The 16,117-nt window shown below is 37.2% G+C and overlaps 1 protein-coding gene across 2 annotated transcripts in view; it reads right to left on the bottom strand.

Moving 5' to 3' along the window:
• fam184ab (family with sequence similarity 184 member Ab) overlaps positions 1–16,117 on the bottom strand; it is a 139,938-nt gene that overhangs the window by 98,965 nt on the left and 24,856 nt on the right. The gene's annotated exons all lie outside the window — the stretch shown is intronic.

The following is a 16,117-nucleotide window of genomic DNA, read 5'->3' as shown; positions in this document are numbered from 1 at the left end:
TTTTGTCAATGTTTGCTAATGTGTGCATTGTATCTCCATGGTAATTGCTGCTGTACATTCTGCCATAGACATATATGCAGAGCCCCAGAAGCCTGATGTAACTGCAAAGTATCAATACTGTTGTTTGTTTGTTTTTTTACTTTCTATCGTTCCACAATTTTTTTTTTCTTCAATTAAATTACATAGATTAAACTTGTTGTCCAAACTTTGCTCAATAAGCTGGAGATTTCACCCAACAGTCCTAAACCCTAAGCATATACTTAATTTACGATCTATATTTTTAAGACACTAGAAAGAGACTAAACTTGTTCCTTTTCCAGTTTTTTCCTGTCTCGTGTACACTCCAGGCAGCGCGCCATCTCATTCCCACTTTCTCTAATATTATGCATTTAGCCAGCGTGAGTAGCGGAGCAGGGAGGCAGATAGGAAGTCTAATTACATTAATTAAAATGCGCGGCTGCGATCTGCTTAACTGTAAGGCGCACCTTAATCCAGTGGCTAATTATGGATGCTCGGTGGTGGGAGTGGTGGTAGAGTGGTTTTCAGCCATTGAGAAAAAACTTTTAGCCTTTAACAGATGCCAAGTGTCCAAATTATGCGTGGATCCGTGGTCGTCACTAAAGCGAATACAGTGCCAGTGGTGGGTAGATGGATGATGATAATGAAAGCAGCGGGTTTTCGGTTTGCTTGTCTGAAACGCTGTCGTCAGCTGAGTGCAGTTGGCAAATGAAGCGAAACACAGGCCGATATATTTTTGCTGTGTTTTTGGTGAAAGCTTTTACAGCAAATGCCTTGTTTTGTTCACTGCTGAATACGTCAGATGAGCACTCGGTTGTGGAGATGATAAGCCAGAAAGGATTTGTGTCGAAATCTAGATGGAAAATTGGAGCTTGATTTTATGGCAAAACAGGTACAGACACTGATTCCGAAAGATAAGATTGTAACCGGATCGAGGACCTCATTTATAAAACTTTGCATGGAATTCTTGCTTAAAGTGAATGAAAAAAACGATAGATTTATCAATAATACAAACTACTTTAAAAGAGCAACTATGCATCAGGTAGTCTGTGCAATCCCTCAGTTGTCCCGGTATGATCTATAGTAAAAATAAAAATTCAAATCTGTACAAAAACTGGACAAAGGTTATAGAAGTGAAGGTGTTTCGCTGCTCATCCAAGCCACTGGTCAGATTACTGGTGGCCACTGCCTTATATCTATCTCAAGGGAGGGGTTTACTACACTGAAACTAACACATCTATTGCTTACGGTTTCTGTTTGTAGGCTAGGTCCATGCATCAGATAAACTTGCGATTTATAATGTCTCTCAGTTAAACATTTTAAGTTAGGTGAATGCTCTAGCAATCTATAAATCAGCAATAGATAAACCGCTGTTTGTTGCTTCAATTTCTAAGACTCAACCTAAGACACCCCTAAGAATCTAGATTTCTCATTTTGGCTTTATTTGCATGAATGCGTGAGTACATCGTTTAGCACAGCAGTCAGTGAGCCTTAAAAAGCTCTTAAGTCTCAGATGTAAGTGTGACATTTAGCATACGTCTCAATGGCCCTAGCTGTATTTCAAACGTGTAAACAGCACAGTCCCCATTCCCTCTTCGTGCTTTTAAGCAGGGATCAAAGAGGACATACTTAACAGTCATTACATTCTCTGAAAAAAAAAGAAAAACAAAGAGTCAGTGAGACAAAAAATATGCTGTGAAAAAACATGAAAAATCGTCCACAGAAACTCCCAAACAAAACCTTGTTCAAATGAAAAAGAAATAAGACCACTAAGTTTTAGAAGACTATTTGCTACTATTCAGGCTTTGTGTATAAAGGCACATCTGTAATTAGACAGTATTGAGACCCCTAATCCAATCATAAGTACCATATGGAGACGTTCATATACCTCCCACATGCGTTTAAAGTGCAATAATCCACCAGCAGGAAAGCTATCCTTGCAATATAGTAAATGTAATCAAGCATGTGCAGCTTAACCAGCACACATACGGTATAAGCAGTATGAATATTCAGAAGCTTCTGTTTCGAGGATATTTAAGTTCTAGTCAAAATTGTCATTCTGTGCATTCTCTATCACATGATACAGACATTATATGCTGGAATGTACAGAAGACCAGAATCATGTGCCACCTGAATTTAATTTTAAAAGCGGATAATCGTTTTTGATTCTTTAAAATGTAACTAAACAATAAATCCCCTTTTTATGGTATTTTAGAATCTGAATATCTAATATAGTCACTGTCAGTTAACAAAATTCACAAACTATTCACCTGCTTTGGCGATATTAAACAAAGAATAACAATATAAACTATAACTGAACAGCTTTCTGGTCTAAAACATTGTGTGTGGTGCCTTCAGTGGTCTCTGCAATGTCCAGTAGTTGGTGACATCACAAAAGACTGCCCTGATTACAGCCAAGTGCTTCTGATTACAAACACCTGGCTGTAGAGCTGAAGTTTAAACTTTGCATACCCGTTAGACCAATCACACTTCCTTATACCCCCAGACCCCGCTTTTCCTCCCCCTCTCACTTTCTTTAGTCCACAGGCACTGCCCAGTTTAGCAGCTTTGTTTGAAATGCGGTAGTTTCGATTTTTTTGTCCCATTTTAAAGATTTGAGGAGTTCAAGTAGAGTATATCTTCCAGACAACATGTATCTCTTTCAAGAACTTGCATCACTACCTTACAAAGAACCATCAAGGGTCAAGTGAATAACTGCTAGCCTGCTAACAGAGCACCAATGCTACTTCCACAATACATTTTTTTAGAATTTTTTTTACGGGCTGCTTTTTTACGACACTGTATGGGCCGCGAAACAAACAAAAGAACACAAGTGCAACCCCCATATTATATCAACAGTATTTCATTCCACAAAAAACAATTCACTTTAACCATACGATACAATTTGAACTTGCCTAATAAAAGAACACATAATATCTATCAAGCGAATGACGGTATAAATGTGTGACAGAAGTGCCTTCAGTGGCTTTCTAGATCTCCCTTGACTTTAAATAGTCTAAAGTGCTATATTTACAGAAGTCTACAAAGGAGCAAGATAATAATGTCAACAAAAAGACTAAACATAAAGCCGGTGTCGGGCCCTTTCTCACACTGATGCTTTTAGATCACAGCGATACGATTGAGATGCTGCCTCTGTGTGTGTGTGAGTGTGTGTATGAGTGTGTGCAGCTGATTACAGTCCTTGGTCTGTCGGCTTTCATCGCAGCTCAGGGCTAGCAGTGTCAGGCTCTTTGGCTGTGTTTTATTAAGGTAGACTGAGGGCTTTATCCCACCTCTCTATATTCTTTCTTTCTTTTTTCTTTCGGCATCCAAGGCTCTGCACTCTTTTCATCAGGAGTTGTGTTTGGAGTCAGAGCACGGAAAAGCAATGCAACGTTTTATCTGCAACAAAACTGAGGGCAGAGTAAAGGCCATTGAGAGAAAGATCTTTAGTACTTTCCATCATTTCTGTCTGCGAAAGTTGGAGGAAGTTCAGTCAAAGCGCTAAGCAAACCATTGAAATGTGAATACTCTTTTGATTTGTTTTGTGTTTTTGACATGGGTCACACTCTTGAGTTCTACGCTTTAGAAGAAGAATCCTAATGCTTTTTATTATATCATTTTTAAGCGAAAAAAATGTATTCTACTTGGACTGCTGTAAGCAAAATAAAAATGGTGAGGGCTTTTAAAAGTGTGTCTTTATCATTCCTGTGGTTATAAATGCAACATAAAAACTGGCAAAAGTCTTCTTAACAAAGTCTAGCCTCTACGGAGCGGAATTTCTTCTGTAACTGCAGGAGAGTGGCGTTCTTAACCCTTTCCCTGGTTGCTGTGTCAAATAACATGTGTCTCATGCATATTAAACCAAACTGTATTGCGTGGCGGGTATTGTATCTTATCATGTGAAATAGTCATTGCTGTGCTTGACCTAAGTTGCCATTTCTATTTTTATTTTATCACATCTTCACCACTAAACATTCCCATCATTACCAATCGATAGGAGTGGAGACCTAATCTTGTATCTAGTGTCTAGTTCCACAAGATGAGAACAAATTGTACAATCCAGTTCACTGCTTTTTACAACTACCGCTTCTCAAGAGGTGTAACTCACACTTTAACCCTTTTTGTCTCATTCAAATGTAAACGCATAGAAAACAAATCTCATGAAATCATTTTTTTCATGTGTGTACAGCCTTGTGGCAATTCTGTCACAAGATCTTGTGGCATGAGATCTTGTCCCATTCCTACCCACTCAATCAAATTTTAGCCTTTTAGCAATTTAGCCTTCTACAGTTTATAAAATATAACAATGTAACTGATCTTATAACCCACAGCATGAGATATGGACTCCCTTATATAGCTGTTACCACTCACCTGTATCTGCAGCATGTAAGGCTCATTCACTTAGTGCCAGATAAATAGTACATCCTTGGACTGGGAAAACAGGACTTCAGCAAATCCCTTTAAGATCTAACTGATGTGAACAGCCAAAATGAATCTAGAGCTTGTTTGCAATGTAAAGAAAGATGATAAAACTTGCGTCAGAAGCCCATGAATGATATGCTGCGAAATGATTCAGATGTAATTGGATGCAATTGACATGGCTGGATATAAATTGAAATGAATTACAATATCAGTTCAATACAATTTTAGCCTTTTAGCCATTTATATATATATATATATATATATATATATATATATATATATATATATATATATATATATATATATATATATATATATATATATATATATATATATATATATATATAATACATATCATACATTATACAAAAAGACACATGAATCAGACTAAACTTGTCCTGTTTTAGGTCAATTAGGATTACCAAAATTATTTCTATTTGCTAAATGCCAGAATAGTAGGAGATTTTTCATTATTTTCTTCAAAGTAAGATGTTTACATACATTTAATTAAAATGTGGTACCATTGCTTTTAATCTGTATGACTTGGGTCAAACATTTTGGAAACCCTTCCACAAGCTTTTCACAATAATTTGCAGGAATTTTGACCCATTCCTCCTGACAAAACTTGTGTAACTGAGCCAAGTTTGATGGCCACCTTGCTCACACATGCCTTTTTGTGATGGCCACTCCAAAACATTGACTTTGTTATCCTTAAACCACATTGTAACCAATTTGGCAGTATACTTCAGGTCATTGTCCATTTGGAAGATCCATTTCTGCCCAAACTTTAACTTCCTGGCTGATGCTTTAGTAAAAATGTGCATGTGTCTTTTTATATAGTGTATGTAAACTTCTGGTTTCAGCTGTAACTGATCTTACAACCCACAGCATGACACATAGTGAGACATGGATTTCCTTACATAGCTGTTAACACTCACCTGTATCTGCAGTAAGACTCATTCACTTACTGCCTTGCTTCTGACCACCAGCCAGAGTTGAGTAACACTGTGACAAAGAGTTGTATTGTGTTTGCAGATAGTTCATTACAGTCAGAGTGGGATTATAACTGGCAACCCCCAATGCACTAAGAGCTTACACCTGCTTCTTTGTGTTAGAGAGGTGCGCGGGCTGACTGGAAAGAAATTGCACTTTCAAACAAATGGATCCTGGTTTGTAAGTTTGTTGGCAACTGGTCAACAACTGTCTCTCAGAATGTATCTATGTTTTTTCTTTCTCTACAAAAAACAAAATGGACTACTTCAATCTTACTTTCCAACATACACACACATAAATAATACAAGAGCCAGAAGTAATCCGCCCCCACAAAAGAATAAGATCAATCCATAAAATTAACTGTCCTTTTGTGTAGTTGAAGCTCTAAAACTTCCATAGAGTTTGACTGCCACTTGCTGAAAAGCTAATGTCTTTTATTTGGTTTTATAAGGTTTTGTGGGAAGAACTACATAGATGTATAGAGAATATAAGCAGCAGATGCATTTGTGGTAAGTCTTGATGTGAGATCCTTGGACTGGGAAAAAAGACTTCAGCGAATTCCTTTAAGATCTAACTGGAGTGAATGACCAAAATTAATCTAGAGCTTGTTTGTAATGTAAAGAATAATGATCAAACTTGTGTCAATTGCCCCATGAACGAGATGCTGTGAAATGACTCAGATGTAATAGGATTTAATTGATATGGCTGGATATAAATCGAAATTAATTACGTTATTAATTGAAAAGGAAATTTAACATGGCCAGATATTTTCCAATACAATATTTCCATTATCATACATTATATGCTCAGCTGGCTTTATCATTGCTCAATAACTCTTCAACAGTGTATTATCTTAACAGTATTATCTTCTTAATCTCATGACCACAATCATCCATTTTTTCCATTATTAACTGAACAATAACTCATGGTGAGACACAGCTTATTTTGGTATCACTTTACCTGCCTCTGGTAGACTGGTGTGTACAGAGAGGAGAGTCTGAAACAGGGGCAGAGAAGAGAGGGATAGAGAGAGGAGGAAGAGGGCTGCACCACTTTGACTTGATTTATGACGTGAGCAACATTACATTCATCCTCTGTCCTGTCAGTTGCTTCATCCCTGTTAAAAGCCTTCTGATGCTAAAGAAAACCAATAGAAATACTGGTGCTATACTATGATGTTTAAAGGTGCACTAACTTTTCTGGAGAGAGGTGACCACAATCACAGTAAGTGTTCTAGTTTTGTATAAAGGTAAGAAAGGTTCAGGCTATACTCTGGAGCATTTCAGGCAAAGCAATAACATCTCCATGGTAGCGGATTGCCCAACGGAAAAGTACATAGTGCACCTTTAACTGGAGAGTAGGGATGGAACAATAAACATTAATATTGTTTATTGTGATAAAAAGGGTTTACAAGGTTTTGCTGGACATGTTAATCAGAATGTCACCAGAATGTGCAGGATAAAGGAAAAAGCTCCATTAGGATCTCTTTTGGATCATTGTTGTTATCACTTAAGACAAAGTGCAATACTATAACAGTAGTTTAAAAATGGAACCTATCCATAATATTAAAATTATGCTTATTCATATCTAGAACATGTCAACAACTTTAATCATTATCATGATATAATCGTTATCACAATTATTTTGGCCCTATAACCATAAGACCAATATCGTCCCATGCCTAGCAGAGAGATTCTTCTTATCATTATTATCATTATTTTTATTTATTTTTTTTCTTTGTTAGAACTAAATCAAGTAAAAAACACCGAATCATTATAAAGCTTACTTCAACCATTTGGAATTAAAATAGATTAATTCAACACATGGTAATTCTCTTTGGGATGTTATGTCATCAATCCACATACATATTTACATATTTAAGTCATCATATGTGTTTTAAGAGTCCATGGCTCCAGGTAAACCACCAAGTGAAAGTTTGTTGGCAGAGTGAGTGTGCAGGGCAGTGGATTTGGGCGAGCGAGGTGTTCCAGGTGATTAGGTTTTTGTGGCTGAGCACCATGGCTGGATTTGGCCTCAAAGCCAGGGTTTTCCACAAACCAGACGGAGGGTCTTAGTGGTCTCTGAGTGAGCCTGTGCCAAGCCTGTGTGTCCTACTGCACGTCCAGTCCCAGATCTACTGTACTCATTAATGCCAGCAGTTTGGGCTTCTGTATTTGTGGGTTTTAATTTACTCCAGTCTAATCTGAGATTAGGCTGGATTCATGATTCACATTTTTTAGGGAAAGGGATGCAACTAGTGCCCTCTTTATCTACTAATCATTGATCAGTGGTTAGTGGTAGGGTTGTTGCGATACCGATACTGGTATCGACAAACACTCCAATACTGTATATTTTTCAGGAGTACTCAAACCAAACCAAATCCGTTACCACTTTGTATTTCTAGAATGAGGACCCGTAGATGCAAGCACTGCCACTGTTGACATCTGTAGCTAATGCTACCGCTAAAGCCTAGTTAGCGGTAGCATTAACACATTAAATGTAAACTGTGGAGGCTCTGCAGTCACATAAAACGTACTAATAATGACAGAAAAGACATTTGTGTTTCTTCTTTGATACCATCATTTAGCCTTTGGAGTGGGCACTGAACTTACATAAAATAACTAAAGTGAGTGCAGCCGGATAACAGCGCTAACATGGACTTTGTTTATTCTGCATAATTAGCCATGTTTTTACAGGCCTCACTGCTGTTTTTAGCCACGCTCTGAGGTAGAAAGTGACCAAGTAGAAAAGTTAAAGTGCTTACACCAGCACAACTTATTATCAAGACCACTTTAATTAAAGGCTATCTCTAAAGAAAATCTACAAGAATAAATTAGATTTTGAGGAGTTATTTTTGCTTTTGTACTGTAGCAAAATTGAGTAGTCTTAGTCTACTTCTTCACACTAAGTGCTATCGGACTTGTATCGGCCTGGTATTGGTATCGGCAAGTATAGGTAATGAATCAGATTGATTTTTTTTTTTTTTAAGATATCGCAACAACACTAGCTACAAAAAAGTTGTTTGAGAGTAGTGCTAAATTGCACATAATCCTTTTGTGTTCAGCAAATTCTGTTTTAATGTAAAAAAAAAAAATAATTAAATTAAAGAGGTTTTTATCCCCATCAAAAAGAAGTATAAACAACATTCATTCTTACTACTAAAAAGTAATAAAACACCAAAATATTCTGCCTCGCTAGAAAAAAAAATAGGAGGCGTGACACTATCCACTGAAGATGGAATAAGAGACCAAAACAGGTTGTGTAATGTGTGAGTAAACAGGTGCTGATGGAGACTGTGGTTATGTGCCTGTGATGGAGCGTTTGCTTTGGTTTGTTGTTTTAATTCTTTAAGGCCTGAGCCAAAAGACAGAAAAGTAAATCTGGTCTCCTGTTGATGATGTCTCAAAGCCAAACAAACGCCAACTCAATCTACAGTGCGTAGCCAGAGCCTCTACATGCAGGAGACACCGGACTTTTTCTGCGCACAGATGGGAAAGCACCTCTCTCTAAGTCCCTCTAAAAAAGCATTTTGCTGAAAGGAGGCTGCCTTTATATTAGAGCCAGTGCCTACATAAAAGTGGTGCACATTTCAAAGTGAGCTGACCTGTGTGCTCAGCAGAATCATACAGCGAGCCTCCAGCTTCAAACCAACGGCTCTTTAAGCGCAGACCAGACTGAGGCTCAGGGAGGAATAGGAGCAATTTTTCTATTTCATTATATTCTATTTTCACTGCCAAAGGTTCCAACTGGTGGGTTTTGCAAATTAATTAACAGATTAACAAATTAATTAAGGGGCCATATTAGGCTATTTCTGATCTGTTATAATGTTTCCTCATCAAAAGCATACTTGGAGTTGTGTTTTGTTTCATTCACACATTTAATGCACAAGTTCTTCTCTCAAACTGAAAACATTCTGTTCCACCTTGTGTTTTTAAATCCCATTCACATTCACTAGAATTATATTGATAATTTCAGCCCTGGAATTGCCAATCTCTACGAAACAAAAAGAAAAAGGTAGCTGTTCACTTGAAAACTACCACTTCTTGAAATCATAAGGTGGAAGCTTTGGAGACGCAGACTAATAATGAAGTAAAAATATTCAAGCATATGCGAGTGAAACAAAGCACAATTCCAAATATGTTTTTGAGGAGTCAATTTTGCACAATATAAGACCTTCAACGGTTGCCCAATAGTCCTACAAAGTAAAGGATTGACTGAATTTAGTGACAAATTGTTGGAAGACACATGTTTTTAAGGTTGCACTATTTTTCACACTCAAATTGAAATTGCAATTTGAGTTTTTGCAATTATCAAATAGCAAAGGTCATAGTTATTTGGATAATTGAATGTTCTCTGCAAAGAACAAAATACACATTCTTATGTTAAAATCTTGTTGTCATGTTTAGACTCTACAAATATGTTCTGAAATTAGTTTATCAGTTCATACTTTAATCTTTTCTCAAATGCTCGTTGCTTGTTTACAATGTGCAATATCCTAGTTTATATATTGCTAATCTAATCTCAAATGCAATACTTATCAGAAAAAAAATGCAATTTTTCCCCAAAATTATGCAACCCATCATCTTTTTAAATATTTTAGATTAAGCATGGACCAATAGCTCTGACTAGCCTATCAGTATGCGAGCTGTAAGACTTGGCATCTACAAACAAGAATCCCTATCTGTGAGCCAAGCACCGGCCAAGCTGTCAGCACCACACCTTTTCATGTGAGGCTCCTTAGATCCCTATCACCTCTCTCTCTCTCTCTCTTCCATCGCTCCCTATACTCTTTCCATAGTGTTTACTTTCCTCCTGGCGCTGAAGCGGAGCCGTGACCTGCTGAAATGCCACTGTGATCGATGCGGACACACACGAGCGCTTCCCCTGATGCAGGTTTTGACTGACTGTTGTATCAATTTGTCCAGAACAAGTCAGAAAGCTCAGAGCACCTCGACCTTTAGAGCCTAGTTTCAAGGAAAGGCTTCTATCGATCCCGGGGTCTCGCCTCCGTTTGCGTAGATTTTTGTATTCTACTGCTGAGGGTGCAAGGCATTCTGGGATTTTCTCCAGGAGGCAGCAGCATGACGGTGCATTAGACAAAGTGTTTGTTAAAATAATGTGGGCAGTGGCTGGTGCCAGTGCCACATTTGGCCATAGAGGGAGTTTTGAGTGATGGCCCTAGAGGACACAGTCCTTACGCCTAAAATAATGTCCTCTACAGAGGCACAGGGTTTGTTTTAACAGAAACACTGAGAGATTACATTGGTTTGTTATTTATTATGGTATTGGTAATGCATTTCAAAATGATGAGTCATATTTCAGTACTTGAAAACCTTAAAATCTATTAACTAGCATCTTCAAATAGGGCATTTTATGTGTAAAAATGGCCAAATTTCTTGCTTCATTTGTTCCCGATATATAGACGGCATTTTGGGTATCCTGCCTCACCTTCAACAGCCTGTATTTGTCTTGCCCCAGTACACACATATTGTATAAGCCGCTCTTGAGGTCAAAATAAGGCCGCTGTGTACTGTCTGCATCTAATTATAAAGCCTTTAATTAGTTCCTGTTAGCATTAAACCAAAACTTTGCTCTCTCTAAAAGTTGTGAGAAGCACTTATAAACTCAGCACTGTGAATAATTAGGATGCTCGGAATGGATAAGGTTAGTGAGGAATATGTTTTGACTCAAAAATTTTAAACAAACTACTTGCATATATTAAAAATGTAATAATACTACTTCATTAATATATTTTGAGAGTTTGACCAGCACCACAACCTTTTTTTCAGAAGTAATCTGTTCAACTGTTGTCCCATCAAATGGTTAATTTATACTCAATTGTCATGAGCAACTGCAAAACTGGTGACATCCTTAGCAGAGATATATATAACCATTGACCAAATCCACAATATTTAGCATTTCAAAGCAGCTGATTTGGATAACTTCACTCAAAAAAGAGCCTTAACTTTTACGCCTCGTATTTCCTCCATTACACACACCCCCGTGGCTCATTACTCCAAAGCGTTTCAGATGACACCCACCGAGACAAAAGTCATTTCTTGCTCTTGGCTCCCCGCGCTCCTACCCTCTTTACATCCCACCATAACGCCTCTCTCAGCAGATAGAGCTGCGCAGCTCACACAGGACAACTTCCTGAGCTTTTTAGGAGAGAAAAAGAGGAACACGGTACACTCGGGGGGTCCGGTGTAGACGATGCCCGTGGAGATCCACCATGACACATCTCTCTAGAGCTCATTTCCTCCATATCTGATTCCCCTTAATATTCTCTCAGAGTAAAACTCGTTGGATGGCTGCTTTTTGCCTTTCATGTTTTCCCCATGGTTGTCCCAGCGTGCAGTCGCCGATGTCCGTATGCTAGTTTTGGAATGATCTGGAATAATTCAGCATTTGGCTCTTCTTATTCCAGTAGAGATCATTTTAGAAGCAAAAATTCTGCTTTTTAAAGTCATTACAGCGCATGTGACGGTGAACAAGTCGCAATATCAGAGTAATTGGTTATTTCCGGGGCACAAATGAACAGTGGGTAAACAATAGATTAACATATAATCACCTGAATTCCACAGCCACCTGATCCACTAAGATTAGGATTCACAAAGAAATGACTTGGGCACAATATAAAAAGGGGTGTGTACTGCATTGCTTGGTTCATAAACATGGTAGAAAATGGGGCCTATAGTGTATTTCCGGGAAAGATTTAAGCTCCATTCAGCACTGCAAAATAATAAACAAAGTAAAATCAAACAGATTAACAAATTTGCATGCAAATGAACAATTCCACCATAAAGAATGATCTGATTTGCAACTTTGTACAAGAAGTTTTCTATTGGTTTTACCTGGATAAACCCTCTCTGAACAAGTGAGCATATGAACACTTTAAAAGCTATGAAATTAACAGTATTTAATTTTAATACAGAGTAACTTTTGTGTAACCTTTGTAAGAGCCTTACTGTTCAGTCTGCACTCACAAGATACCATTTACGAATTAATTAATTAATAGGTTTCAGCTTCCTGCCATATGCAACATTTTGAGGACTTGTTGTCATTTTAATTGCTATGGCAATGATCTGAAACCCATGGATAACGCAGATGCAGGGAAATAAATGGGACTATGGCCTAATGAAGGGTAAAGTGAAGGTGAATGTAATAGAAACTATAATTTCAATATTATAATGTATTTAAATCCATTTAACTGCAACTAACATTGACATTGACCACATTTGCTGTATCTGGCTTTGCTAGACATTAGCTTTCCTGAAACTCCTGGGTGTTTAATTAGCATACCTGGATGACAAATATTGCCACCATCTGGTTTTTCTCTTTGTATTCTTAGTCAAAGGCATTGCCCCAACCACACTGCGCACTGTAGCGAATAAGGACCCAGTTTAATAAGCATTGCACAATAACAAATGAAACCGCTAGAGTAGATATATTCATTATTGGCACATAGTGAATAAAGAGTGTGATAGACTCAATGGCTTTGTTAATTGCATTGCCAAAACCATGTATTTGGTGCAGAACAAAGTCAGAACAATGAATGAATGAATCAGGCAGAGATGTTTTTGTGTCTGTGGATGTTTACATGTGGCAGCTAAATAATGAGGATTACCTCTCATTGTTTTTGAAGGGGGACAAATAGCATAAATAATATGCTACATGTATTTCTTAAAATGTACACCTAAAGTTATTCCCCCATAATATCAAGATGAAAGTTTAACCAGTCAGATGCTCTTCTACAGTTGTCTGTTCAGTAAAGTGTCCTTTGGGTTCTGCAGAAGCGGTTTTGGATATCCAGTTTAGTCTCCTATAAACTCCTGGGCTTTAATTTGTCCACATTATCAGCCAACACAACAACATTGATTTACTTACAATGTTTCAGAATCAGAATCAGAAGACTTTTATTGCCATAGTCTGTGAACACAGTTCACAAACTAGGAACTTGATTCGGTGAAAAAGTGCAACATAAACACACTGAATAAATACAATACAAATAAGGGCATGCACAAAGTGAAAAAGATATGCTTAATATTTTAATAAGTAACGTGTTATATCTTTATTTTCTCAGTTGAATCCGATAATATTGATATTGAAGGGGGATTGCAATTAGGTCAAAGGTCTCCCCAGTTCATTTTACACTGTAGCTCATTTGCTGGTTTTCAACTTTTTTCTTCTCTGTGCTGGATTCAGCAGTATTCTGGCACAATATTTGTCCTACTTATGTTAGATATATGTCAGAGACAAGACCACATGGTCTTTCAGAACAAACTGTAATAGGGGGATTGTCAAAGAGCATTTATGTTTGATGTTTATCAGAAAACCTTTTGGTTGACTGAGAAAAACAACACAAAGTCATTATGATCAATACGGTCATGCAGCAGAGTAACACAGACCATTAGCTCAATTTCAATATGTTAGATGGATGTTAGAAAAACAAATGCACTCCAAATAGCAAACCTTGTCTGTGGTTGATGCCTCAGCCTGAATTAAAGGTATGGTAACATAGGCTTTAGTACAGGGCTGCTTAGATGAAATATGCATGTTTTGTGATCAGTGGGCCGTGCTACGCTGAGCAAGCTGCTCATGGCACTTTCTGGACATCAAATATGCATTACTACCTGCTTTCATTTGTGACAACGCATTATTTAATTCTCCATGTTGTCTGATGCTATTATTTTTGGTTGTTTGGGAGAAAAAAATATGGGATATACTTTTTTATACCCAGATATCTTCAAAATAAGTATGCAAACTTCTGTGACACCTCTTTATGATGCATAATACAAGATGGCTGCCGTGCTGCTGGGCTGCTACTAACCAGCTCCACAATCCAAGAAATATCTAATCAACAGGTCAGCATCCTTTACATCTGAAGGACTGGACAATGTTTTGAAGACCTAAGTACATTTATTGTGCAAACATTTTGAACTTGCTGTGACATATCTTGGATTTAACCAGTGGATTAACTATCAGAGAGTAGGCCTCAAACCAAGCCTGCCTCTAAAAAGAAAAAAAAAACAAAAACAAACATTCCAACCAACAATGGCCAATAAAAAACTGGCTGAAGATGTTGAAGACATAAAGAAATCTTTGGATTTTATGTCCCAGGAAATAACCAAAGTGGCAAAACAACAAACAACCCTGAAGGAACTAACAGATGAAATTAAACAACTGAAGACACTGATACAAGAAAAGGACAAGAAAATTGAACATTTAGAACGACGAATTGAGGACTTGGAACAATATTCTAGAATGGAGGATCTTTTGATTTCAGGTCTTGAAATCCAACGCTCCTATGCCCAGGCTGCAGCAGGGGACAAAGGAGAAGGTAACCTGCTCACTCCCATTCAAAGTCCTGGCTTGTCTCCTCTAGAACATCAAGTCATAAAGTTCTTTGAAAGCAAGGATATCACTATAGACAGCAAGAACATTGCGGCATGTCATACACTGCCGCAGAGAAATGATAAAAAGCCTAACATTATCATTCGCTTTGCCAATCGAAAGAACAAAATGGAGTTGCTGAGGAATGCCAGAAAATTGAAAGGTACAGGTGTTTATGTGAATGAACACCTTACCAAAAGAAATGCTGAAATGGCAAGACAAGCAAGAATGTTAAAGAAAGAAAAGAAGATTCAAGACACCTGGACGAGAAACTGCAAAATTATGATCAAGCTGAATGGACCCCCAGAACAGGCCCGGGTGATCGTCATAAAGGATATCAAAGAGCTTGAACAATACAAATGATACAATTTAGAAATGGACAAATTAAAATGAGAAGATGAGACAATGACAAGGATTTGGATTTATTATGCATCCAGATGGACTTAATTCAACTAACAAAGTAAGAATGGATTCAGATTATTTGAACTATGAACATTTTCAGTTAAAATCATTTGTCTATACAGAGTATAAACCTCAAGACATACAGAATGACCTCGATCCAGAGAATAACTTTTATACAAAAATAAAAAACACATGTGAATATTACACAGAGGACCAATTTGAGTCGCAAATAAGTACAAAAGATTCATTATCTGTTATACATTTTAACTGTAGAAGCCTAAATGCAAATTTTTCAAAAATTCTACACTGCTTGAAACAAACAAAAAAACAATTTTCTGCTATAGCAATTTCCAAGACATGGTTGTTTGAGGATCAATGTCCCCAGTTTCAGATTGAAGGATATAACATGTTCTTCGTAAGTAGAACTTTTCAAAAAGGTGGTGGTGTAGCTTTATATGTTGATAAAAATTTGAAAAGTAAGATAGTGAAAGATATGTGCTTAGTCATTGATAAAATTATGGAATGTGTTACAGTAGAAATTGAAACTGAAAAATCCAAAAACATTATATTAAGCTGTATATATAGAAAGCCGGGCTCATGTATTGATACATTTAGGGAAAAATTGTGTGATCTATATGAGGGTTTAAATAACAGGAAAATTGTTTTTGTTTGTGGGGATCTTAATATTGATTTATTAAATCCTTTAGAACAAACTGCAATTACTGAATTCATAAATACAATGTATAGCTTGTGTTTATATCCGTCGATAACAAAACCAACTCGAATAACAAGAAATAGTGCAACATTGATTGACAATATATTCACTAACGTCATAGAAAGTGAAATAACAAGTGGGCTTCTAATAAATGATGTATCAGATCATCTA

Source organism: Periophthalmus magnuspinnatus, chromosome 24 (genome assembly GCF_009829125.3).
Source record: "Periophthalmus magnuspinnatus isolate fPerMag1 chromosome 24, fPerMag1.2.pri, whole genome shotgun sequence".
Lineage (NCBI taxonomy): Eukaryota > Metazoa > Chordata > Actinopteri > Gobiiformes > Gobiidae > Periophthalmus > Periophthalmus magnuspinnatus.
The sequence above is the reverse complement of the archived record's forward strand: the minus strand, read 5'-3'. Positions and strand labels throughout refer to the sequence as shown.